At 44.6% G+C, this 25,873-nt stretch overlaps 9 non-coding genes and 1 pseudogene across 9 annotated transcripts; all 10 read right to left on the minus strand.

Annotated features, from left to right (window-relative positions):
* Positions 1-1,834: 1,834 nt before the first annotated feature.
* On the minus strand, positions 1,835-2,025 carry LOC130304550 (U2 spliceosomal RNA). The gene has a single exon (XR_008854304.1). It is a non-coding gene; the product is annotated as a U2 spliceosomal RNA (small nuclear RNA).
* Positions 2,026-4,104: 2,079 nt separating this feature from the next.
* LOC130304551 (U2 spliceosomal RNA) lies at positions 4,105-4,295 on the minus strand. The gene has a single exon (XR_008854305.1). It is a non-coding gene; the product is annotated as a U2 spliceosomal RNA (small nuclear RNA).
* A 2,083-nt stretch (positions 4,296-6,378) lies between these two features.
* LOC130304552 (U2 spliceosomal RNA) lies at positions 6,379-6,569 on the minus strand. Its single transcript, XR_008854306.1, has one exon. It is a non-coding gene; the product is annotated as a U2 spliceosomal RNA (small nuclear RNA).
* A 2,091-nt stretch (positions 6,570-8,660) lies between these two features.
* LOC130304559 (U2 spliceosomal RNA) lies at positions 8,661-8,851 on the minus strand. The gene has a single exon (XR_008854313.1). It is a non-coding gene; the product is annotated as a U2 spliceosomal RNA (small nuclear RNA).
* Positions 8,852-10,916: 2,065 nt separating this feature from the next.
* LOC130304553 (U2 spliceosomal RNA) lies at positions 10,917-11,107 on the minus strand. Its single transcript, XR_008854307.1, has one exon. It is a non-coding gene; the product is annotated as a U2 spliceosomal RNA (small nuclear RNA).
* A 2,091-nt stretch (positions 11,108-13,198) lies between these two features.
* On the minus strand, positions 13,199-13,389 carry LOC130304555 (U2 spliceosomal RNA). Its single transcript, XR_008854309.1, has one exon. It is a non-coding gene; the product is annotated as a U2 spliceosomal RNA (small nuclear RNA).
* Positions 13,390-15,475: 2,086 nt separating this feature from the next.
* LOC130304556 (U2 spliceosomal RNA) lies at positions 15,476-15,666 on the minus strand. The gene has a single exon (XR_008854310.1). It is a non-coding gene; the product is annotated as a U2 spliceosomal RNA (small nuclear RNA).
* A 2,078-nt stretch (positions 15,667-17,744) lies between these two features.
* LOC130304557 (U2 spliceosomal RNA) lies at positions 17,745-17,935 on the minus strand. The gene has a single exon (XR_008854311.1). It is a non-coding gene; the product is annotated as a U2 spliceosomal RNA (small nuclear RNA).
* Positions 17,936-20,023: 2,088 nt separating this feature from the next.
* LOC130304558 (U2 spliceosomal RNA) lies at positions 20,024-20,214 on the minus strand. Its single transcript, XR_008854312.1, has one exon. It is a non-coding gene; the product is annotated as a U2 spliceosomal RNA (small nuclear RNA).
* A 2,089-nt stretch (positions 20,215-22,303) lies between these two features.
* LOC130304560 (U2 spliceosomal RNA) lies at positions 22,304-22,484 on the minus strand (annotated as a pseudogene).
* Between the last annotated feature and the right edge of the window lie 3,389 nt (positions 22,485-25,873).

The raw sequence follows: 25,873 nt of genomic DNA on the forward strand, positions 1-25,873 counted from the left end.
GAACCCTTCTTACTCCTCCTACTTGCATGTGACACTGGGCTTAGGATCTGCATAGGAAACACACACACAAGCACACACCTACCTTTGTTGCCTGCAGATGCCTCCTTGGCTGTCCCCAAACGGTATCAAACCAACACCCACGGGAAGCTGTAAGCATAGAGGACATGCCTGCACCCCATTGGACTTACCTGTGTGGGTTAAATCCGGGTTATTTGACAACCTATGGCGGTGATGGTTCTGCTCAGGCAGAGCAGTGCTGATGCTCCTCATAAAGCTGTCGCTGCTGTGAAGGTTCTAGGTGACATCACAAATCCCTATGGTTACATACACAACAAAGCTGGGTTGTTGTTGTTTACACTCTGCAAGGCCTGTGGAAGTGAGTGACATCATAGCACTGTAGTTCTGAGGGTTCTAGATGGATGCAACAATCTCCTGTTGCTTCTATGAAGGCCATAATAGACGACATCACCAAACAGCTCCATAGTCACATACACAGCAAAGGAGAGATGTTGTTTACACCTAGTGATGTCAGTGGTATTGAGTGACATCACAGCACAGTGCTAAGGCTCCTGGGCCTGGACACAGCAGCGGCTGCAATATCTCAACGGAGAATACGTTTATATATATGTGTGTGTGTGCGCTTATATATATATATATATATATATATATATATATATATTCTCCGCCGAAATCACTTTTAAACCCATTTCCACCTTTTTTTCCCTTCTCTTCCTCTTACTTTTTTTTCACGTTTTTTTACGTTTTTCTCCTTTTCGCCTCTTTTCTGGGCGTATTATTCTTCTTTTTCTTCTTTTTTTTCGTCTAATGCATACCCCATCAGTGCAGCAATGCTTATTCAATACCGCCAGCAGATGGAGACACTGGGGGATGATTTTCTAAGGATTTATACTGATTTTTCCTGTCTGAATTTGTCGCACAGAAAGTTGCAGGCCAAATATGTGTGACATTTCTGCGACTTTAGCTTCTAGAACCTTTTTACAACATTATACATAGGTGCTGAATACATAAAAAGCGACTGTTCAGCGACAGACAAGTCGCATCGGCTGAAAGTAGGCCAGAATGTCAGTCCATGTTGGAGCAGGTTTAGATACAGTCTAAAGCATAGATCTCAAAGTCTGTGCACAGAATTTAGCAAGGGCCTCGCACCTTCTGATGCATCAGGTAGGTGCACAATAGCATAGCCTAACCCTCTGTACTTTGGTCTATATTGATGCGGGACATAGACAGCCAGCTGATGACCAATCCATTAGTGCAATGGATGGCTGGAAGCATTTGTCTTTGCCTTTGCAATACCACAGAAGCAATGCATGGTCAATGTACAGCAATGACACACCTGTGTGAACAGCCAGGAGACCCCCCCCCCCCATGTTATGTTACATAGTTACATAGTTAGTACGGTCGAAAAAAGACATATGTCCATCAAGTTCAACCAGGGAATTAAGGGGTAGGGGTGTGGCGCGATATTGGGGAAGGGATGAGATTTTATATTTCTTCATAAGCATTAATCTTATTTTGTCAATTAGGAACATTCAGCACCCACCCGCTATCAAGGCAGCTGCCTATCATGTCATGCCCTACCTGCACAGGTGTGCTGGCTACTCAAATGATCCAATTAAGGAGGCCATTTAGTCAGCAGCAGCAGAAGTCCTGTGCCTGGACGCTCCAACAGCGGACAGACACAAGCAGAAGCAGCAGCAGCACCACCTTTTGTTTTTTGGCTGCAGCAGCAGCAAGGCCCACAGGGCTGGCTAGCTGGCTAGCCAGCAAGCAGGTAGCAATGAAAGTAGGAATCTTTCTTTTTAACCCTGTAAGGGGGTGGTGCACTGTACCCGAAGATACTGCCATATCGGGTCAATGCATAGGGCGACGGAAGCAAGCTTCGAAATCGGCCCCCGTTCTCAAAAATCCATTTAATATATGGTCCCCAGATAGGGGACGTATCAGATATTAAACTGATAAGAACAGATACTACACTTGATCTTAGCCAAAAGGCCGAGAAGCGATAACCGTGAAAGGGGCGGGCCCAACAAGGTCCCCTTCATGGGCACTATCACTGCTTGCTGTCAGGGAGGCTGCCAGACAATTTTCCATGCACACTCTGGGCTGGGGGGCAGTCAACCACCAGTACACACAGCAGAACCTAAACCCATACCATTATTGCTAAGCAGCAAGACAGGGGCCCATTGCACTCCCACGGGGCCTTTTTAAATGCAATCCATAACCCGGATTTGCCAGGAACCCTTCTTACTCCTCCTACTTGCATGTGACACTGGGCTTAGGATCTGCATAGGAAACACACACACAAGCACACACCTACCTTTGTTGCCTGCAGATGCCTCCTTGGCTGTCCCCAAACGGTATCAAACCAACACCCACGGGAAGCTGTAAGCATAGAGGACATGCCTGCACCCCATTGGACTTACCTGTGTGGGTTAAATCCGGGTTATTTGACAACCTATGGCGGTGATGGTTCTGCTCAGGCAGAGCAGTGCTGATGCTCCTCATAAAGCTGTCGCTGCTGTGAAGGTTCTAGGTGACATCACAAATCCCTATGGTTACATACACAACAAAGCTGGGTTGTTGTTGTTTACACTCTGCAAGGCCTGTGGAAGTGAGTGACATCATAGCACTGTAGTTCTGAGGGTTCTAGATGGATGCAACAATCTCCTGTTGCTTCTATGAAGGCCATAATAGACGACATCACCAAACAGCTCCATAGTCACATACACAGCAAAGGAGAGATGTTGTTTACACCTAGTGATGTCAGTGGTATTGAGTGACATCACAGCACAGTGCTAAGGCTCCTGGGCCTGGACACAGCAGCGGCTGCAATATCTCAACGGAGAATACGTTTATATATATGTGTGTGTGTGCGCGTATATATATATATATATATATATATATATATATATATATATATATTTCTCCGCCGAAATCACTTTTAAACCCATTTCCACCTTTTTTTCCCTTCTCTTCCTCTTACTTTTTTTTCACGTTTTTTTACGTTTTTCTCCTTTTCGCCTCTTTTCTGGGCGTATTATTCTTCTTTTTCTTCTTTTTTTTCGTCTAATGCATACCCCATCAGTGCAGCAATGCTTATTCAATACCGCCAGCAGATGGAGACACTGGGGGATAATTTTCTAAGGATTTATACTGATTTTTCCTGTCTGAATTTGTCGCACAGAAAGTTGCAGGCCAAATATGTGTGACATTTCTGCGACTTTAGCTTCTAGAGCCTTTTTACAACATTATACATAGGTGCTGAATACATAAAAAGCGACTGTTCAGCGACAGACAAGTCGCATCGGCTGAAAGTAGGCCAGAATGTCAGTCCATGTTGGAGCAGGTTTAGATACAGTCTAAAGCATAGATCTCAAAGTCTGTGCACAGAATTTAGCAAGGGCCTCGCACCTTCTGATGCATCAGGTAGGTGCACAATAGCATAGCCTAACCCTCTGTACTTTGGTCTATATTGATGCGGGACATAGACAGCCAGCTGATGACCAATCCATTAGTGCAATGGATGGCTGGAAGCATTTGTCTTTGCCTTTGCAATACCACAGAAGCAATGCATGGTCAATGTACAGCAATGACACACCTGTGTGAACAGCCAGGAGACCCCCCCCCCCATGTTATGTTACATAGTTACATAGTTAGTACGGTCGAAAAAAGACATATGTCCATCAAGTTCAACCAGGGAATTAAGGGGTAGGGGTGTGGCGCGATATTGGGGAAGGGATGAGATTTTATATTTCTTCATAAGCATTAATCTTATTTTGTCAATTAGGAACATTCAGCACCCACCCGCTATCAAGGCAGCTGCCTATCATGTCATGCCCTACCTGCACAGGTGTGCTGGCTACTCAAATGATCCAATTAAGGAGGCCATTTAGTCAGCAGCAGCAAAAGTCCTGTGCCTGGACGCTCCAACAGCGGCCAGACACAAGCAGAAGCAGAAGCAGCAGCAGCACCACCTTTTGTTTTTTGGCTGCAGCAGCAGCAAGGCCCACAGGGCTGGCTAGCTGGCTAGCCAGCAAGCAGGTAGCAATGAAAGTAGGAATCTTTCTTTTTAACCCTGTAAGGGGGTGGTGCACTGTACCCGAAGATACTGCCATATCGGGTCAATGCATAGGGCGACGGAAGCAAGCTTCGAAATCGGCCCCCGTTCTCAAAAATCCATTTAATATATGGTCCCCAGATAGGGGACGTATCAGATATTAAACTGATAAGAACAGATACTACACTTGATCTTAGCCAAAAGGCCGAGAAGCGATAACCGTGAAAGGGGCGGGCCCAACAAGGTGCCCTTCATGGGCACTATCACTGCTTGCTGTCAGGGAGGCTGCCAGACAATTTTCCATGCACACTCTGGGCTGGGGGGCAGTCAACCACCAGTACACACAGCAGAACCTAAACCCATACCATTATTGCTAAGCAGCAAGACAGGGGCCCATTGCACTCCCACGGGGCCTTTTTAAATGCAATCCATAACCCGGATTTGCCAGGAACCCTTCTTACTCCTCCTACTTGCATGTGACACTGGGCTTAGGATCTGCATAGGAAACACACACACAAGCACACACCTACCTTTGTTGCCTGCAGATGCCTCCTTGGCTGTCCCCAAACGGTATCAAACCAACACCCATGGGAAGCTGTAAGCATAGAGGACATGCCTGCACCCCATTGGACTTACCTGTGTGGGTTAAATCCGGGTTATTTGACAACCTATGGCGGTGATGGTTCTGCTCAGGCAGAGCAGTGCTGATGCTCCTCATAAAGCTGTCGCTGCTGTGAAGGTTCTAGGTGACATCACAAATCCCTATGGTTACATACACAACAAAGCTGGGTTGTTGTTGTTTACACTCTGCAAGGCCTGTGGAAGTGAGTGACATCATAGCACTGTAGTTCTGAGGGTTCTAGATGGATGCAACAATCTCCTGTTGCTTCTATGAAGGCCATAATAGACGACATCACCAAACAGCTCCATAGTCACATACACAGCAAAGGAGAGATGTTGTTTACACCTAGTGATGTCAGTGGTATTGAGTGACATCACAGCACAGTGCTAAGGCTCCTGGGCCTGGACACAGCAGCGGCTGCAATATCTCAACGGAGAATACGTTTATATATATGTGTGTGTGTGCGCGTATATATATATATATATATATATATATATATATATATATATATATATTTCTCCGCCGAAATCACTTTTAAACCCATTTCCACCTTTTTTTCCCTTCTCTTCCTCTTACTTTTTTTTCACGTTTTTTTACGTTTTTCTCCTTTTCGCCTCTTTTCTGGGCGTATTATTCTTCTTTTTCTTCTTTTTTTCCGTCTAATGCATACCCCATCAGTGCAGCAATGCTTATTCAATACCGCCAGCAGATGGAGACACTGGGGGATAATTTTCTAAGGATTTATACTGATTTTTCCTGTCTGAATTTGTCGCACAGAAAGTTGCAGGCCAAATATGTGTGACATTTCTGCGACTTTAGCTTCTAGAGCCTTTTTACAACATTATACATAGGTGCTGAATACATAAAAAGCGACTGTTCAGCGACAGACAAGTCGCATCGGCTGAAAGTAGGCCAGAATGTCAGTCCATGTTGGAGCAGGTTTAGATACAGTCTAAAGCATAGATCTCAAAGTCTGTGCACAGAATTTAGCAAGGGCCTCGCACCTTCTGATGCATCAGGTAGGTGCACAATAGCATAGCCTAACCCTCTGTACTTTGGTCTATATTGATGCGGGACATAGACAGCCAGCTGATGACCAATCCATTAGTGCAATGGATGGCTGGAAGCATTTGTCTTTGCCTTTGCAATACCACAGAAGCAATGCATGGTCAATGTACAGCAATGACACACCTGTGTGAACAGCCAGGAGACCCCCCCCCCCCCATGTTATGTTACATAGTTACATAGTTAGTACGGTCGAAAAAAGACATATGTCCATCAAGTTCAACCAGGGAATTAAGGGGTAGGGGTGTGGCGCGATATTGGGGAAGGGATGAGATTTTATATTTCTTCATAAGCATTAATCTTATTTTGTCAATTAGGAACATTCAGCACCCACCCGCTATCAAGGCAGCTGCCTATCATGTCATGCCCTACCTGCACAGGTGTGCTGGCTACTCAAATGATCCAATTAAGGAGGCCATTTAGTCAGCAGCAGCAGAAGTCCTGTGCCTGGACGCTCCAACAGCGGCCAGACACAAGCAGAAGCAGAAGCAGCAGCAGCACCACCTTTTGTTTTTTGGCTGCAGCAGCAGCAAGGCCCACAGGGCTGGCTAGCTGGCTAGCCAGCAAGCAGGTAGCAATGAAAGTAGGAATCTTTCTTTTTAACCCTGTAAGGGGGTGGTGCACTGTACCCGAAGATACTGCCATATCGGGTCAATGCATAGGGCGACGGAAGCAAGCTTCGAAATCGGCCCCCGTTCTCAAAAATCCATTTAATATATGGTCCCCAGATAGGGGACGTATCAGATATTAAACTGATAAGAACAGATACTACACTTGATCTTAGCCAAAAGGCCGAGAAGCGATAACCGTGAAAGGGGCGGGCCCAACAAGGTCCCCTTCATGGGCACTATCACTGCTTGCTGTCAGGGAGGCTGCCAGACAATTTTCCATGCACACTCTGGGCTGGGGGGCAGTCAACCACCAGTACACACAGCAGAACCTAAACCCATACCATTATTGCTAAGCAGCAAGACAGGGGCCCATTGCACTCCCACGGGGCCTTTTTAAATGCAATCCATAACCCGGATTTGCCAGGAACCCTTCTTACTCCTCCTACTTGCATGTGACACTGGGCTTAGGATCTGCATAGGAAACACACACACAAGCACACACCTACCTTTGTTGCCTGCAGATGCCTCCTTGGCTGTCCCCAAACGGTATCAAACCAACACCCACGGGAAGCTGTAAGCATAGAGGACATGCCTGCACCCCATTGGACTTACCTGTGTGGGTTAAATCCGGGTTATTTGACAACCTATGGCGGTGATGGTTCTGCTCAGGCAGAGCAGTGCTGATGCTCCTCATAAAGCTGTCGCTGCTGTGAAGGTTCTAGGTGACATCACAAATCCCTATGGTTACATACACAACAAAGCTGGGTTGTTGTTGTTTACACTCTGCAAGGCCTGTGGAAGTGAGTGACATCATAGCACTGTAGTTCTGAGGGTTCTAGATGGATGCAACAATCTCCTGTTGCTTCTATGAAGGCCATAATAGACGACATCACCAAACAGCTCCATAGTCACATACACAGCAAAGGAGAGATGTTGTTTACACCTAGTGATGTCAGTGGTATTGAGTGACATCACAGCACAGTGCTAAGGCTCCTGGGCCTGGACACAGCAGCGGCTGCAATATCTCAACGGAGAATACGTTTATATATATGTGTGTGTGTGCGCGTATATATATATATATATATATATATATATATATATATATATATATATATATATATATTCTCCGCCGAAATCACTTTTAAACCCATTTCCACCTTTTTTTCCCTTCTCTTCCTCTTACTTTTTTTTCACGTTTTTTTACGTTTTTCTCCTTTTCGCCTCTTTTCTGGGCGTATTATTCTTCTTTTTCTTCTTTTTTTTCGTCTAATGCATACCCCATCAGTGCAGCAATGCTTATTCAATACTGCCAGCAGATGGAGACACTGGGGGATAATTTTCTAAGGATTTATACTGATTTTTCCTGTCTGAATTTGTCGCACAGAAAGTTGCAGGCCAAATATGTGTGACATTTCTGCGACTTTAGCTTCTAGAGCCTTTTTACAACATTATACATAGGTGCTGAATACATAAAAAGCGACTGTTCAGCGACAGACAAGTCGCATCGGCTGAAAGTAGGCCAGAATGTCAGTCCATGTTGGAGCAGGTTTAGATACAGTCTAAAGCATAGATCTCAAAGTCTGTGCACAGAATTTAGCAAGGGCCTCGCACCTTCTGATGCATCAGGTAGGTGCACAATAGCATAGCCTAACCCTCTGTACTTTGGTCTATATTGATGCGGGACATAGACAGCCAGCTGATGACCAATCCATTAGTGCAATGGATGGCTGGAAGCATTTGTCTTTGCCTTTGCAATACCACAGAAGCAATGCATGGTCAATGTACAGCAATGACACACCTGTGTGAACAGCCAGGAGACCCCCCCCCCCCATGTTATGTTACATAGTTACATAGTTAGTACGGTCGAAAAAAGACATATGTCCATCAAGTTCAACCAGGGAATTAAGGGGTAGGGGTGTGGCGCGATATTGGGGAAGGGATGAGATTTTATATTTCTTCATAAGCATTAATCTTATTTTGTCAATTAGGAACATTCAGCACCCACCCGCTATCAAGGCAGCTGCCTATCATGTCATGCCCTACCTGCACAGGTGTGCTGGCTACTCAAATGATCCAATTAAGGAGGCCATTTAGTCAGCAGCAGCAGAAGTCCTGTGCCTGGACGCTCCAACAGCGGCCAGACACAAGCAGAAGCAGAAGCAGCAGCAGCACCACCTTTTGTTTTTTGGCTGCAGCAGCAGCAAGGCCCACAGGGCTGGCTAGCTGGCTAGCCAGCAAGCAGGTAGCAATGAAAGTAGGAATCTTTCTTTTTAACCCTGTAAGGGGGTGGTGCACTGTACCCGAAGATACTGCCATATCGGGTCAATGCATAGGGCGACGGAAGCAAGCTTCGAAATCGGCCCCCGTTCTCAAAAATCCATTTAATATATGGTCCGCAGATAGGGGACGTATCAGATATTAAACTGATAAGAACAGATACTACACTTGATCTTAGCCAAAAGGCCGAGAAGCGATAACCGTGAAAGGGGCGGGCCCAACAAGGTCCCCTTCATGGGCACTATCACTGCTTGCTGTCAGGGAGGCTGCCAGACAATTTTCCATGCACACTCTGGGCTGGGGGGCAGTCAACCACCAGTACACACAGCAGAACCTAAACCCATACCATTATTGCTAAGCAGCAAGACAGGGGCCCATTGCACTCCCACGGGGCCTTTTTAAATGCAATCCATAACCCGGATTTGCCAGGAACCCTTCTTACTCCTCCTACTTGCATGTGACACTGGGCTTAGGATCTGCATAGGAAACACACACACAAGCACACACCTACCTTTGTTGCCTGCAGATGCCTCCTTGGCTGTCCCCAAACGGTATCAAACCAACACCCACGGGAAGCTGTAAGCATAGAGGACATGCCTGCACCCCATTGGACTTACCTGTGTGGGTTAAATCCGGGTTATTTGACAACCTATGGCGGTGATGGTTCTGCTCAGGCAGAGCAGTGCTGATGCTCCTCATAAAGCTGTCGCTGCTGTGAAGGTTCTAGGTGACATCACAAATCCCTATGGTTACATACACAACAAAGCTGGGTTGTTGTTGTTTACACTCTGCAAGGCCTGTGGAAGTGAGTGACATCATAGCACTGTAGTTCTGAGGGTTCTAGATGGATGCAACAATCTCCTGTTGCTTCTATGAAGGCCATAATAGACGACATCACCAAACAGCTCCATAGTCACATACACAGCAAAGGAGAGATGTTGTTTACACCTAGTGATGTCAGTGGTATTGAGTGACATCACAGCACAGTGCTAAGGCTCCTGGGCCTGGACACAGCAGCGGCTGCAATATCTCAACGGAGAATACGTTTATATATATGTGTGTGTGTGCGCGTATATATATATATATATATATATATATATATATCTCCGCCGAAATCACTTTTAAACCCATTTCCACCTTTTTTTCCCTTCTCTTCCTCTTACTTTTTTTTCACGTTTTTTTACGTTTTTCTCCTTTTCGCCTCTTTTCTGGGCGTATTATTCTTCTTTTTCTTCTTTTTTTTCGTCTAATGCATACCCCATCAGTGCAGCAATGCTTATTCAATACCGCCAGCAGATGGAGACACTGGGGGATGATTTTCTAAGGATTTATACTGATTTTTCCTGTCTGAATTTGTCGCACAGAAAGTTGCAGGCCAAATATGTGTGACATTTCTGCGACTTTAGCTTCTAGAGCATTTTTACAACATTATACATAGGTGCTGAATACATAAAAAGCGACTGTTCAGCGACAGACAAGTCGCATCGGCTGAAAGTAGGCCAGAATGTCAGTCCATGTTGGAGCAGGTTTAGATACAGTCTAAAGCATAGATCTCAAAGTCTGTGCACAGAATTTAGCAAGGGCCTCGCACCTTCTGATGCATCAGGTAGGTGCACAATAGCATAGCCTAACCCTCTGTACTTTGGTCTATATTGATGCGGGACATAGACAGCCAGCTGATGACCAATCCATTAGTGCAATGGATGGCTGGAAGCATTTGTCTTTGCCTTTGCAATACCACAGAAGCAATGCATGGTCAATGTACAGCAATGACACACCTGTGTGAACAGCCAGGAGACCCCCCCCCCCATGTTATGTTACATAGTTACATAGTTAGTACGGTCGAAAAAAGACATATGTCCATCAAGTTCAACCAGGGAATTAAGGGGTAGGGGTGTGGCGCGATATTGGGGAAGGGATGAGATTTTATATTTCTTCATAAGCATTAATCTTATTTTGTCAATTAGGAACATTCAGCACCCACCCGCTATCAAGGCAGCTGCCTATCATGTCATGCCCTACCTGCACAGGTGTGCTGGCTACTCAAATGATCCAATTAAGGAGGCCATTTAGTCAGCAGCAGCAGAAGTCCTGTGCCTGGACGCTCCAACAGCGGCCAGACACAAGCAGAAGCAGAAGCAGCAGCAGCACCACCTTTTGTTTTTTGGCTGCAGCAGCAGCAAGGCCCACAGGGCTGGCTAGCTGGCTAGCCAGCAAGCAGGTAGCAATGAAAGTAGGAATCTTTCTTTTTAACCCTGTAAGGGGGTGGTGCACTGTACCCGAAGATACTGCCATATCGGGTCAATGCATAGGGCGACGGAAGCAAGCTTCGAAATCGGCCCCCGTTCTCAAAAATCCATTTAATATATGGTCCCCAGATAGGGGACGTATCAGATATTAAACTGATAAGAACAGATACTACACTTGATCTTAGCCAAAAGGCCGAGAAGCGATAACCGTGAAAGGGGCGGGCCCAACAAGGTCCCCTTCATGGGCACTATCACTGCTTGCTGTCAGGGAGGCTGCCAGACAATTTTCCATGCACACTCTGGGCTGGGGGGCAGTCAACCACCAGTACACACAGCAGAACCTAAACCCATACCATTATTGCTAAGCAGCAAGACAGGGGCCCATTGCACTCCCACGGGGCCTTTTTAAATGCAATCCATAACCCGGATTTGCCAGGAACCCTTCTTACTCCTCCTACTTGCATGTGACACTGGGCTTAGGATCTGCATAGGAAACACACACACAAGCACACACCTACCTTTGTTGCCTGCAGATGCCTCCTTGGCTGTCCCCAAACGGTATCAAACCAACACCCACGGGAAGCTGTAAGCATAGAGGACATGCCTGCACCCCATTGGACTTACCTGTGTGGGTTAAATCCGGGTTATTTGACAACCTATGGCGGTGATGGTTCTGCTCAGGCAGAGCAGTGCTGATGCTCCTCATAAAGCTGTCGCTGCTGTGAAGGTTCTAGGTGACATCACAAATCCCTATGGTTACATACACAACAAAGCTGGGTTGTTGTTGTTTACACTCTGCAAGGCCTGTGGAAGTGAGTGACATCATAGCACTGTAGTTCTGAGGGTTCTAGATGGATGCAACAATCTCCTGTTGCTTCTATGAAGGCCATAATAGACGACATCACCAAACAGCTCCATAGTCACATACACAGCAAAGGAGAGATGTTGTTTACACCTAGTGATGTCAGTGGTATTGAGTGACATCACAGCACAGTGCTAAGGCTCCTGGGCCTGGACACAGCAGCGGCTGCAATATCTCAACGGAGAATACGTTTATATATATGTGTGTGTGTGCGCGTATATATATATATATATATATATATATATATATATATATATATATATATATATATTTCTCCGCCGAAATCACTTTTAAACCCATTTCCACCTTTTTTTCCCTTCTCTTCCTCTTACTTTTTTTTCACGTTTTTTTACGTTTTTCTCCTTTTCGCCTCTTTTCTGGGCGTATTATTCTTCTTTTTCTTCTTTTTTTTCGTCTAATGCATACCCCATCAGTGCAGCAATGCTTATTCAATACCGCCAGCAGATGGAGACACTGGGGGATAATTTTCTAAGGATTTATACTGATTTTTCCTGTCTGAATTTGTCGCACAGAAAGTTGCAGGCCAAATATGTGTGACATTTCTGCGACTTTAGCTTCTAGAGCCTTTTTACAGCATTATACATAGGTGCTGAATACATAAAAAGCGACTGTTCAGCGACAGACAAGTCGCATCGGCTGAAAGTAGGCCAGAATGTCAGTCCATGTTGGAGCAGGTTTAGATACAGTCTAAAGCATAGATCTCAAAGTCTGTGCACAGAATTTAGCAAGGGCCTCGCACCTTCTGATGCATCAGGTAGGTGCACAATAGCATAGCCTAACCCTCTGTACTTTGGTCTATATTGATGCGGGACATAGACAGCCAGCTGATGACCAATCCATTAGTGCAATGGATGGCTGGAAGCATTTGTCTTTGCCTTTGCAATACCACAGAAGCAATGCATGGTCAATGTACAGCAATGACACACCTGTGTGAACAGCCAGGAGACCCCCCCCCCCCCATGTTATGTTACATAGTTACATAGTTAGTACGGTCGAAAAAAGACATATGTCCATCAAGTTCAACCAGGGAATTAAGGGGTAGGGGTGTGGCGCGATATTGGGGAAGGGATGAGATTTTATATTTCTTCATAAGCATTAATCTTATTTTGTCAATTAGGAACATTCAGCACCCACCCGCTATCAAGGCAGCTGCCTATCATGTCATGCCCTACCTGCACAGGTGTGCTGGCTACTCAAATGATCCAATTAAGGAGGCCATTTAGTCAGCAGCAGCAGAAGTCCTGTGCCTGGACGCTCCAACAGCGGCCAGACACAAGCAGAAGCAGAAGCAGCAGCAGCACCACCTTTTGTTTTTTGGCTGCAGCAGCAGCAAGGCCCACAGGGCTGGCTAGCTGGCTAGCCAGCAAGCAGGTAGCAATGAAAGTAGGAATCTTTCTTTTTAACCCTGTAAGGGGGTGGTGCACTGTACCCGAAGATACTGCCATATCGGGTCAATGCATAGGGCGACGGAAGCAAGCTTCGAAATCGGCCCCCGTTCTCAAAAATCCATTTAATATATGGTCCCCAGATAGGGGACGTATCAGATATTAAACTGATAAGAACAGATACTACACTTGATCTTAGCCAAAAGGCCGAGAAGCGATAACCGTGAAAGGGGCGGGCCCAACAAGGTCCCCTTCATGGGCACTATCACTGCTTGCTGTCAGGGAGGCTGCCAGACAATTTTCCATGCACACTCTGGGCTGGGGGGCAGTCAACCACCAGTACACACAGCAGAACCTAAACCCATACCATTATTGCTAAGCAGCAAGACAGGGGCCCATTGCACTCCCACGGGGCCTTTTTAAATGCAATCCATAACCCGGATTTGCCAGGAACCCTTCTTACTCCTCCTACTTGCATGTGACACTGGGCTTAGGATCTGCATAGGAAACACACACACAAGCACACACCTACCTTTGTTGCCTGCAGATGCCTCCTTGGCTGTCCCCAAACGGTATCAAACCAACACCCACGGGAAGCTGTAAGCATAGAGGACATGCCTGCACCCCATTGGACTTACCTGTGTGGGTTAAATCCGGGTTATTTGACAACCTATGGCGGTGATGGTTCTGCTCAGGCAGAGCAGTGCTGATGCTCCTCATAAAGCTGTCGCTGCTGTGAAGGTTCTAGGTGACATCACAAATCCCTATGGTTACATACACAACAAAGCTGGGTTGTTGTTGTTTACACTCTGCAAGGCCTGTGGAAGTGAGTGACATCATAGCACTGTAGTTCTGAGGGTTCTAGATGGATGCAACAATCTCCTGTTGCTTCTATGAAGGCCATAATAGACGACATCACCAAACAGCTCCATAGTCACATACACAGCAAAGGAGAGATGTTGTTTACACCTAGTGATGTCAGTGGTATTGAGTGACATCACAGCACAGTGCTAAGGCTCCTGGGCCTGGACACAGCAGCGGCTGCAATATCTCAACGGAGAATACGTTTATATATATGTGTGTGTGTGCGCGTATATATATATATATATATATATATATATATATATATATATATTTCTCCGCCGAAATCACTTTTAAACCCATTTCCACCTTTTTTTCCCTTCTCTTCCTCTTACTTTTTTTTCACGTTTTTTTACGTTTTTCTCCTTTTCGCCTCTTTTCTGGGCGTATTATTCTTCTTTTTCTTCTTTTTTTTCGTCTAATGCATACCCCATCAGTGCAGCAATGCTTATTCAATACCGCCAGCAGATGGAGACACTGGGGGATAATTTTCTAAGGATTTATACTGATTTTTCCTGTCTGAATTTGTCGCACAGAAAGTTGCAGGCCAAATATGTGTGACATTTCTGCGACTTTAGCTTCTAGAGCCTTTTTACAGCATTATACATAGGTGCTGAATACATAAAAAGCGACTGTTCAGCGACAGACAAGTCGCATCGGCTGAAAGTAGGCCAGAATGTCAGTCCATGTTGGAGCAGGTTTAGATACAGTCTAAAGCATAGATCTCAAAGTCTGTGCACAGAATTTAGCAAGGGCCTCGCACCTTCTGATGCATCAGGTAGGTGCACAATAGCATAGCCTAACCCTCTGTACTTTGGTCTATATTGATGCGGGACATAGACAGCCAGCTGATGACCAATCCATTAGTGCAATGGATGGCTGGAAGCATTTGTCTTTGCCTTTGCAATACCACAGAAGCAATGCATGGTCAATGTACAGCAATGACACACCTGTGTGAACAGCCAGGAGACCCCCCCCCCCATGTTATGTTACATAGTTACATAGTTAGTACGGTCGAAAAAAGACATATGTCCATCAAGTTCAACCAGGGAATTAAGGGGTAGGGGTGTGGCGCGATATTGGGGAAGGGATGAGATTTTATATTTCTTCATAAGCATTAATCTTATTTTGTCAATTAGGAACATTCAGCACCCACCCGCTATCAAGGCAGCTGCCTATCATGTCATGCCCTACCTGCACAGGTGTGCTGGCTACTCAAATGATCCAATTAAGGAGGCCATTTAGTCAGCAGCAGCAGAAGTCCTGTGCCTGGACGCTCCAACAGCGGCCAGACACAAGCAGAAGCAGAAGCAGCAGAAGCAGCAGCAGCACCACCTTTTGTTTTTTGGCTGCAGCAGCAGCAAGGCCCACAGGGCTGGCTAGCTGGCTAGCCAGCAAGCAGGTAGCAATGAAAGTAGGAATCTTTCTTTTTAACCCTGTAAGGGGGTGGTGCACTGTACCCGAAGATACTGCCATATCGGGTCAATGCATAGGGCGACGGAAGCAAGCTTCGAAATCGGCCCCCGTTCTCAAAAATCCATTTAATATATGGTCCCCAGATAGGGGACGTATCAGATATTAAACTGATAAGAACAGATACTACACTTGATCTTAGCCAAAAGGCCGAGAAGCGATAACCGTGAAAGGGGCGGGCCCAACAAGGTCCCCTTCATGGGCACTATCACTGCTTGCTGTCAGGGAGGCTGCCAGACAATTTCCCATGCACACTCTGGGCTGGGGGGCAGTCAACCACCAGTACACACAGCAGAACCTAAACCCATACCATTATTGCTAAGCAGCAAGACAGGGGCCCATTGCACTCCCACGGGGCCTTTTTAAATGCAATCCATAACCCGGATTTGCCAGGAACCCTTCTTACTCCTCCTACTTGCATGTGACACTGGGCTTAGGATCTGCATAGGAAACACACACACAAGCACACACCTACCTTTGTTGCCTGCAGATGCCTCCTTGGCTGTCCCCAAACGGTATCAAACCAACACCCACGGGAAGCTGTAAGCATAGAGGACATGCCTGCACCCCATTGGACTTACCTGTGTGGGTTAAATCCGGGTTATTTGACAACCTATGGCGGTGATGGTTCTGCTCAGGCAGAGCAGTGCTGATGCTCCTCATAAAGCTGTCGCTGCTGTGAAGGTTCTAGGTGACATCACAAATCCCTATGGTTACATACACAACAAAGCTGGGTTGTTGTTGTTTACACTCTGCAAGGTCTGTGGAAGTGAGTGACATCATAGCACTGTAGTTCTGAGGGTTCTAGATGGATGCAACAATCTCCTGTTGCTTCTATGAAGGCCATAATAGACGACATCACCAAACAGCTCCATAGTCACATACACAGCAAAGGAGAGATGTTGTTTACACCTAGTGATGTCAGTGGTATTGAGTGACATCACAGCACAGTGCTAAGGCTCCTGGGCCTGGACACAGCAGCGGCTGCAATATCTCAACGGAGAATACGTTTATATATATGTGTGTGTGTGCGCGTATATATATATATATATATATATATATATATATATATATATATATTTCTCCGCCGAAATCACTTTTAAACCCATTTCCACCTTTTTTTCCCTTCTCTTCCTCTTACTTTTTTTCACGTTTTTTTACGTTTTTCTCCTTTTCGCCTCTTTTCTGGGCGTATTATTCTTCTTTTTCTTCTTTTTTTTCGTCTAATGCATACCCCATCAGTGCAGCAATGCTTATTCAATACCGCCAGCAGATGGAGACACTGGGGGATAATTTTCTAAGGATTTATACTGATTTTTCCTGTCTGAATTTGTCGCACAGAAAGTTGCAGGCCAAATATGTGTGACATTTCTGCGACTTTAGCTTCTAGAGCCTTTTTACAACATTATACATAGGTGCTGAATACATAAAAAGCGACTGTTCAGCGACAGACAAGTCGCATCGGCTGAAAGTAGGCCAGAATGTCAGTCCATGTTGGAGCAGGTTTAGATACAGTCTAAAGCATAGATCTCAAAGTCTGTGCACAGAATTTAGCAAGGGCCTCGCACCTTCTGATGCATCAGGTAGGTGCACAATAGCATAGCCTAACCCTCTGTACTTTGGTCTATATTGATGCGGGACATAGACAGCCAGCTGATGACCAATCCATTAGTGCAATGGATGGCTGGAAGCATTTGTCTTTGCCTTTGCAATACCACAGAAGCAATGCATGGTCAATGTACAGCAATGACACACCTGTGTGAACAGCCAGGAGACCCCCCCCCCCATGTTATGTTACATAGTTACATAGTTAGTACGGTCGAAAAAAGACATATGTCCATCAAGTTCAACCAGGGAATTAAGGGGTAGGGGTGTGGCGCGATATTGGGGAAGGGATGAGATTTTATATTTCTTCATAAGCATTAATCTTATTTTGTCAATTAGGAACATTCAGCACCCACCCGCTATCAAGGCAGCTGCCTATCATGTCATGCCCTACCTGCACAGGTGTGCTGGCTACTCAAATGATCCAATTAAGGAGGCCATTTAGTCAGCAGCAGCAGAAGTCCTGTGCCTGGACGCTCCAACAGCGGCCAGACACAAGCAGAAGCAGAAGCAGCAGCAGCACCACCTTTTGTTTTTTGGCTGCAGCAGCAGCAAGGCCCACAGGGCTGGCTAGCTGGCTAGCCAGCAAGCAGGTAGCAATGAAAGTAGGAATCTTTCTTTTTAACCCTGTAAGGGGGTGGTGCACTGTACCCGAAGATACTGCCATATCGGGTCAATGCATAGGGCGACGGAAGCAAGCTTCGAAATCGGCCCCCGTTCTCAAAAATCCATTTAATATATGGTCCCCAGATAGGGGACGTATCAGATATTAAACTGATAAGAACAGATACTACACTTGATCTTAGCCAAAAGGCCGAGAAGCGATAACCGTGAAAGGGGCGGGCCCAACAAGGTCCCCTTCATGGGCACTATCACTGCTTGCTGTCAGGGAGGCTGCCAGACAATTTTCCATGCACACTCTGGGCTGGGGGGCAGTCAACCACCAGTACACACAGCAGAACCTAAACCCATACCATTATTGCTAAGCAGCAAGACAGGGGCCCATTGCACTCCCACGGGGCCTTTTTAAATGCAATCCATAACCCGGATTTGCCAGGAACCCTTCTTACTCCTCCTACTTGCATGTGACACTGGGCTTAGGATCTGCATAGGAAACACACACACAAGCACACACCTACCTTTGTTGCCTGCAGATGCCTCCTTGGCTGTCCCCAAACGGTATCAAACCAACACCCACGGGAAGCTGTAAGCATAGAGGACATGCCTGCACCCCATTGGACTTACCTGTGTGGGTTAAATCCGGGTTATTTGACAACCTATGGCGGTGATGGTTCTGCTCAGGCAGAGCAGTGCTGATGCTCCTCATAAAGCTGTCGCTGCTGTGAAGGTTCTAGGTGACATCACAAATCCCTATGGTTACATACACAACAAAGCTGGGTTGTTGTTGTTTACACTCTGCAAGGCCTGTGGAAGTGAGTGACATCATAGCACTGTAGTTCTGAGGGTTCTAGATGGATGCAACAATCTCCTGTTGCTTCTATGAAGGCCATAATAGACGACATCACCAAACAGCTCCATAGTCACATACACAGCAAAGGAGAGATGTTGTTTACACCTAGTGATGTCAGTGGTATTGAGTGACATCACAGCACAGTGCTAAGGCTCCTGGGCCTGGACACAGCAGCGGCTGCAATATCTCAACGGAGAATACGTTTATATATATGTGTGTGTGTGCGCGTATATATATATATATATATATATATATATATATATATATATTTCTCCGCCGAAATCACTTTTAAACCCATTTCCACCTTTTTTTCCCTTCTCTTCCTCTTACTTTTTTTTCACGTTTTTTTACGTTTTTCTCCTTTTCGCCTCTTTTCTGGGCGTATTATTCTTCTTTTTCTTCTTTTTTTTCGTCTAATGCATACCCCATCAGTGCAGCAATGCTTATTCAATACCGCCAGCAGATGGAGACACTGGGGGATAATTTTCTAAGGATTTATACTGATTTTTCCTGTCTGAATTTGTCGCACAGAAAGTTGCAGGCCAAATATGTGTGACATTTCTGCGACTTTAGCTTCTAGAGCATTTTTACAACATTATACATAGGTGCTGAATACATAAAAAGCGACTGTTCAGCGACAGACAAGTCGCATCGGCTGAAAGTAGGCCAGAATGTCAGTCCATGTTGGAGCAGGTTTAGATACAGTCTAAAGCATAGATCTCAAAGTCTGTGCACAGAATTTAGCAAGGGCCTCGCACCTTCTGATGCATCAGGTAGGTGCACAATAGCATAGCCTAACCCTCTGTACTTTGGTCTATATTGATGCGGGACATAGACAGCCAGCTGATGACCAATCCATTAGTGCAATGGATGGCTGGAAGCATTTGTCTTTGCCTTTGCAATACCACAGAAGCAATGCATGGTCAATGTACAGCAATGACACACCTGTGTGAACAGCCAGGAGACCCCCCCCCCCCATGTTATGATACATAGTTACATAGTTAGTACGGTCGAAAAAAGACATATGTCCATCAAGTTCAACCAGGGAATTAAGGGGTAGGGGTGTGGCGCGATATTGGGGAAGGGATGAGATTTTATATTTCTTCATAAGCATTAATCTTATTTTGTCAATTAGGAACATTCAGCACCCACCCGCTATCAAGGCAGCTGCCTATCATGTCATGCCCTACCTGCACAGGTGTGCTGGCTACTCAAATGATCCAATTAAGGAGGCCATTTAGTCAGCAGCAGCAGAAGTCCTGTGCCTGGACGCTCCAACAGCGGCCAGACACAAGCAGAAGCAGAAGCAGCAGAAGCAGCAGCAGCACCACCTTTTGTTTTTTGGCTGCAGCAGCAGCAGCAAGGCCCACAGGGCTGGCTAGCTGGCTAGCCAGCAAGCAGGTAGCAATGAAAGTAGGAATCTTTCTTTTTAACCCTGTAAGGGGGTGGTGCACTGTACCCGAAGATACTGCCATATCGGGTCAATGCATAGGGCGACGGAAGCAAGCTTCGAAATCGGCCCCCGTTCTCAAAAATCCATTTAATATATGGTCCCCAGATAGGGGACGTATCAGATATTAAACTGATAAGAACAGATACTACACTTGATCTTAGCCAAAAGGCCGAGAAGCGATAACCGTGAAAGGGGCGGGCCCAACAAGGTGCCCTTCATGGGCACTATCACTGCTTGCTGTCAGGGAGGCTGCCAGACAATTTTCCATGCACACTCTGGGCTGGGGGGCAGTCAACCACCAGTACACACAGCAGAACCTAAACCCATACCATTATTGCTAAGCAGCAAGACAGGGGCCCATTGCACTCCCACGGGGCCTTTTTAAATGCAATCCATAACCCGGATTTGCCAGGAACCCTTCTTACTCCTCCTACTTGCATGTGACACTGGGCTTAGGATCTGCATAGGAAACACACACACAAGCACACACCTACCTTTGTTGCCTGCAGATGCCTCCTTGGCTGTCCCCAAACGGTATCAAACCAACACCCACGGGAAGCTGTAAGCATAGAGGACATGCCTGCACCCCATTGGACTTACCTGTGTGGGTTAAATCCGGGTTATTTGACAACCTATGGCGGTGATGGTTCTGCTCAGGCAGAGCAGTGCTGATGCTCCTCATAAAGCTGTCGCTGCTGTGAAGGTTCTAGGTGACATCACAAATCCCTATGGTTACATACACAACAAAGCTGGGTTGTTGTTGTTTACACTCTGCAAGGCCTGTGGAAGTGAGTGACATCATAGCACTGTAGTTCTCAGGGTTCTAGATGGATGCAACAATCTCCTGTTGCTTCTATGAAGGCCGTAATAGACGACATCACCAAACAGCTCCATAGTCACATACACAGCAAAGGAGAGATGTTGTTTACACCTAGTGATGTCAGTGGTATTGAGTGACATCACAGCACAGTGCTAAGGCTCCTGGGCCTGGACACAGCAGCGGCTGCAATATCTCAACGGAGAATACGTTTATATATATGTGTGTGTGTGCGCGTATATATATATATATATATATATATATATATATATATATATATATATATTTCTCCGCCGAAATCACTTTTAAACCCATTTCCACCTTTTTTTCCCTTCTCTTCCTCTTACTTTTTTTTCACGTTTTTTTACGTTTTTCTCCTTTTCGCCTCTTTTCTGGGCGTATTATTCTTCTTTTTCTTCTTTTTTTTCGTCTAATGCATACCCCATCAGTGCAGCAATGCTTATTCAATACCGCCAGCAGATGGAGACACTGGGGGATAATTTTCTAAGGATTTATACTGATTTTTCCTGTCTGAATTTGTCGCACAGAAAGTTGCAGGCCAAATATGTGTGACATTTCTGCGACTTTAGCTTCTAGAGCATTTTTACAACATTATACATAGGTGCTGAATACATAAAAAGCGACTGTTCAGCGACAGACAAGTCGCATCGGCTGAAAGTAGGCCAGAATGTCAGTCCATGTTGGAGCAGGTTTAGATACAGTCTAAAGCATAGATCTCAAAGTCTGTGCACAGAATTTAGCAAGGGCCTCGCACCTTCTGATGCATCAGGTAGGTGCACAATAGCATAGCCTAACCCTCTGTACTTTGGTCTATATTGATGCGGGACATAGACAGCCAGCTGATGACCAATCCATTAGTGCAATGGATGGCTGGAAGCATTTGTCTTTGCCTTTGCAATACCACAGAAGCAATGCATGGTCAATGTACAGCAATGACACACCTGTGTGAACAGCCAGGAGACCCCCCCCCCCCCCATGTTATGATACATAGTTACATAGTTAGTACGGTCGAAAAAAGACATATGTCCATCAAGTTCAACCAGGGAATTAAGGGGTAGGGGTGTGGCGCGATATTGGGGAAGGGATGAGATTTTATATTTCTTCATAAGCATTAATCTTATTTTGTCAATTAGGAACATTCAGCACCCACCCGCTATCAAGGCAGCTGCCTATCATGTCATGCCCTACCTGCACAGGTGTGCTGGCTACTCAAATGATCCAATTAAGGAGGCCATTTAGTCAGCAGCAGCAGAAGTCCTGTGCCTGGACGCTCCAACAGCGGCCAGACACAAGCAGAAGCAGAAGCAGCAGCAGCACCACCTTTTGTTTTTTGGCTGCAGCAGCAGCAGCAAGGCCCACAGGGCTGGCTAGCTGGCTAGCCAGCAAGCAGGTAGCAATGAAAGTAGGAATCTTTCTTTTTAACCCTGTAAGGGGGTGGTGCACTGTACCCGAAGATACTGCCATATCGGGTCAATGCATAGGGCGACGGAAGCAAGCTTCGAAATCGGCCCCCGTTCTCAAAAATCCATTTAATATATGGTCCCCAGATAGGGGACGTATCAGATATTAAACTGATAAGAACAGATTTTAACTTGGCTACCCCTGAGGGGTATCTTTTTATTTAGAATTCATAACATTTTACAAAGTGCATTACGATTTATAAATATAATTTTTTTTCAATAAAAACAAATTTTGATAATAAAATCACATATAACAATAAAAGTTCACATAAATACAATCATAATACACTTAAAATGGGCACTTGGTGGCTTTACAAAAGGGCGTTCCATTCATTAAAATACCATTTTCTAGCTAATAAAGGATAATATTTCTTGTCTAATAAAAAGTACTGGTACATATCACTAAAACAAAGAGCTAAAACATCATTCACAGATAAAATCTCATGTTTAAAAAGTAAAATGTTTCTGGCATTCCATAGAGCTGCTTTAACACAGTTTATGATCTTCCATGCCATTGTCTCTTGAGTCCGTATTGGGCATTCCAGACATCCATAAAAAACAGCTGCAGAGTTTAAGTCCTTTATTTCTGTTATCTTCTTCACCAGAGGGAGTATTTTAGTCCATATCCTTTTTGCATAAAAACAAGTCCAGAAAAGGTGGTACACGGTCTCGGGTTCCTGGCAGCCCTCCCTCGGGCATACTGCAGTGTTGGCCATCCTTCTTCGGTGCTGGAATGCCCGGCATGGAAGACACTCGTGTATGCAGCTCCAGGCCAGATCTTTCTGTGAATTAAAAAGATAAATCATATTTGCCATCTTCCATATTTTCCTGCATTTCTCTTCATTAAAATTATTCACAGGGGCAATAAAACCACTTTCTTTAATATATTTTAACATTTTTTTGCTATTAGTTACTTCATTAATACTTTTTCCGTTAAAGTTGTACAAGTTGAAAATTTTCTCTAAAATCTTGTATTGTTGGGGAAGATTAAAAGCATAAGGACAGCTTAAAACAGTTTTAAACCACCCATTCCTCCTCATAAAAAAACCTGTATTAAAACGGATAAAATATGACCAGTAACTATCCTTAAAAAGTGTGCTAACACACATGCTAAAAAACTTGGTAAAAAGGAACGCCCTGATGTCGGGGAAGTCCTTTCCACCCATACCTTTTGGCATCATGACGATCTCTCTTCTCAATTTTTCACTCTTGGAGCTCCATAAAAAGGTAAAACATGCTTTAATAATTTTATTTAAAATCATTTCGGGGGGTGGAAAGACCATGCCAAGATACAATAAAATGGGTAAAATCACCATCTTTGTAACTAAAACCTTCCCCTCCATCGTTAGCTTTCTCATGTTCCACATACAAATTTTTGTGTTTATTTTTTGAGCCACCAAGTCCCAGCTATTAAAACCATTGTTTGACTCACTGAAGGAGACCCCTAAAATCTGCACAGACTCAGACACAGGAATGGGTAAATCCCTTAAAAACAGTCCTCCTATATTTAAAACACTGCTTTTATTAAAATTTACCTTAAAACCGGAGGCACAACAAAAATATTCAACTTGCTTTAGGGCTTTTTGAAGCGATGGGGTGTCCCTTCCAAGCACTGCCACATCGTCCATGTACCCCACTACTTTAGCCTCTAGTCCCCCTCCTCCCGGCAGGGGGACCCCTCTTATTTGCTTATCTCTCCTCAAGGTGCATAGTAGAGGCTCAAGCGCACATATGAAAAGTAGTGGGGACAAAGGACACCCCTGCTTCACTCCGGAATTTAAAATCACATGCTGTGTCTTAAAACCGTTAACTAAAATCTTGCTTGTGCAGTTTTTATAAAAGGCCTTAAGAGACAATAAAAAGCCTTCAGGTATACCCATTTTCTCTAAAACCTTAAAAAGATAAAAATGTGACACTCTGTCAAAAGCCTTCTCGAAGTCTAAGGATAAAATGGCTAGTTTTCCGTTTCTAGACTTTGTGTCACTAATCACATCTTTTAAAAGGTTAAGATTTTCCCATATGCTCCTCCCAGGCACCCCACAGACCTGATTTGAATGGATTATTTTCTCTATTACACTTTTTAATCTATTTGCGCACAGTTTTGCCATCACTTTGTAGTCACAGTTGAGGAGGGTGATTGGTCTCCAGTTCTTTAGATCTGACCGGTCTCCCTTTTTGAACAGCAGGGAGACATCACCCTTCCTCCATGAACCTGGGAGGGCTTTTGTTTTAAATACTTCTGTAAAAAGGGAAAAAAGGTCATCTTTTAAAACACCATAAAAAATGACATAAAACTCAATGGGTATACCGTCAGGACCAGGCACCTTACCGGATTTAAAACTCCTGATCGTCTCTAAAACCTCCTGTTCCGAGATCTCCCTCTGTAAAAGAGACTGGGACACAGGGTCTAAAACATTGGTAATCTCCTTCAATGAGTCATTCATAAAATCAATATCAATATTTTTTGTATTAAAAAGATCCGCATAAAATGAATGTACCCTTTTTAAAATACCCTGTACATCTTTTTCTCCTTGTATATTATCAATTAAAACCTTTTTATCCGTTACTTTCTTAAAAAAGTACCTGGAGCAGGTCTCGTTCTCTTCAAGGTGCTTTATTTTGGATCTGAAAATTATCTCTTTTCCCTTCTGCTCCAGGCACTGTTTTATTTCTTTTTTTAAGTCAGTAATTTCTCTATAAACCTCTATACCATTGTCTCTGAATTTGTACAGGGTTTGCAGACGGGTATTTAGAAGGGAGTAAAACTCACGCTTCTCTTTAGCTCTAGAGATCCCTACTCTAATAAAAAACTCTTTTATTTTTATTTTCATTTTCTCCCACCATATACTGATGGGAGTGTTAGGATCTCTTACCCGTCTGCAGTCCTTGTAGAAGTTGATAAAATCGGATAAAACCTGCGGATCTTCTAAAAGGGATACATTCATCTTCCAGGCATTCCTCCCAGTCTTTTTTCTAAAATCACTCTTCACCTTAAAAGATAAAAGTTTGTGATCAGAAAAAACATTGGTTAAAACATCACACTTAAAAGGCAGTACTTGATAAGAACAGAAGATAAAATCGATCCTGGAGCTGCAGTTTGCGTTGCTCCAGGTCACACCGTCTCTTTCTGGTAAAATACTATTGCATTTCTTAAAAACATCAGTAAGTCTAAAATCAATAATCATATTTTTTAACATAGAAGATGTTTTATCATAGTTTCTACTTACTGAATTGGTAAAACGGTGCTCCCCCCTTAAAATACAATTAAAATCACCTGCTAAAATAAGAGGTTCAGAATCATTGATAAAAAGGGGTAAAATCTCTAACATCCGTGCTCTATCATTTTTATTGGGTGAACCATAAAAATTTAAAAACTGCCATTTAATACCATCAATAAAAGCTTTAACCAATAAAATTCTGCCTGGTAAAATCTCATGAATAAAATCAATAAAAGCATTTCCTTTAAAAAGTATGGCGACCCCTGCTGATCTGGATTCGTTAGATCCAGACCAGACTGATGGACCGTGTACCCAATCTTTTTT

The sequence above is a fragment of the Hyla sarda genome, unplaced genomic scaffold (genome assembly GCF_029499605.1).
Source record: "Hyla sarda isolate aHylSar1 unplaced genomic scaffold, aHylSar1.hap1 scaffold_1282, whole genome shotgun sequence".
Classification (NCBI taxonomy): domain Eukaryota; kingdom Metazoa; phylum Chordata; class Amphibia; order Anura; family Hylidae; genus Hyla; species Hyla sarda.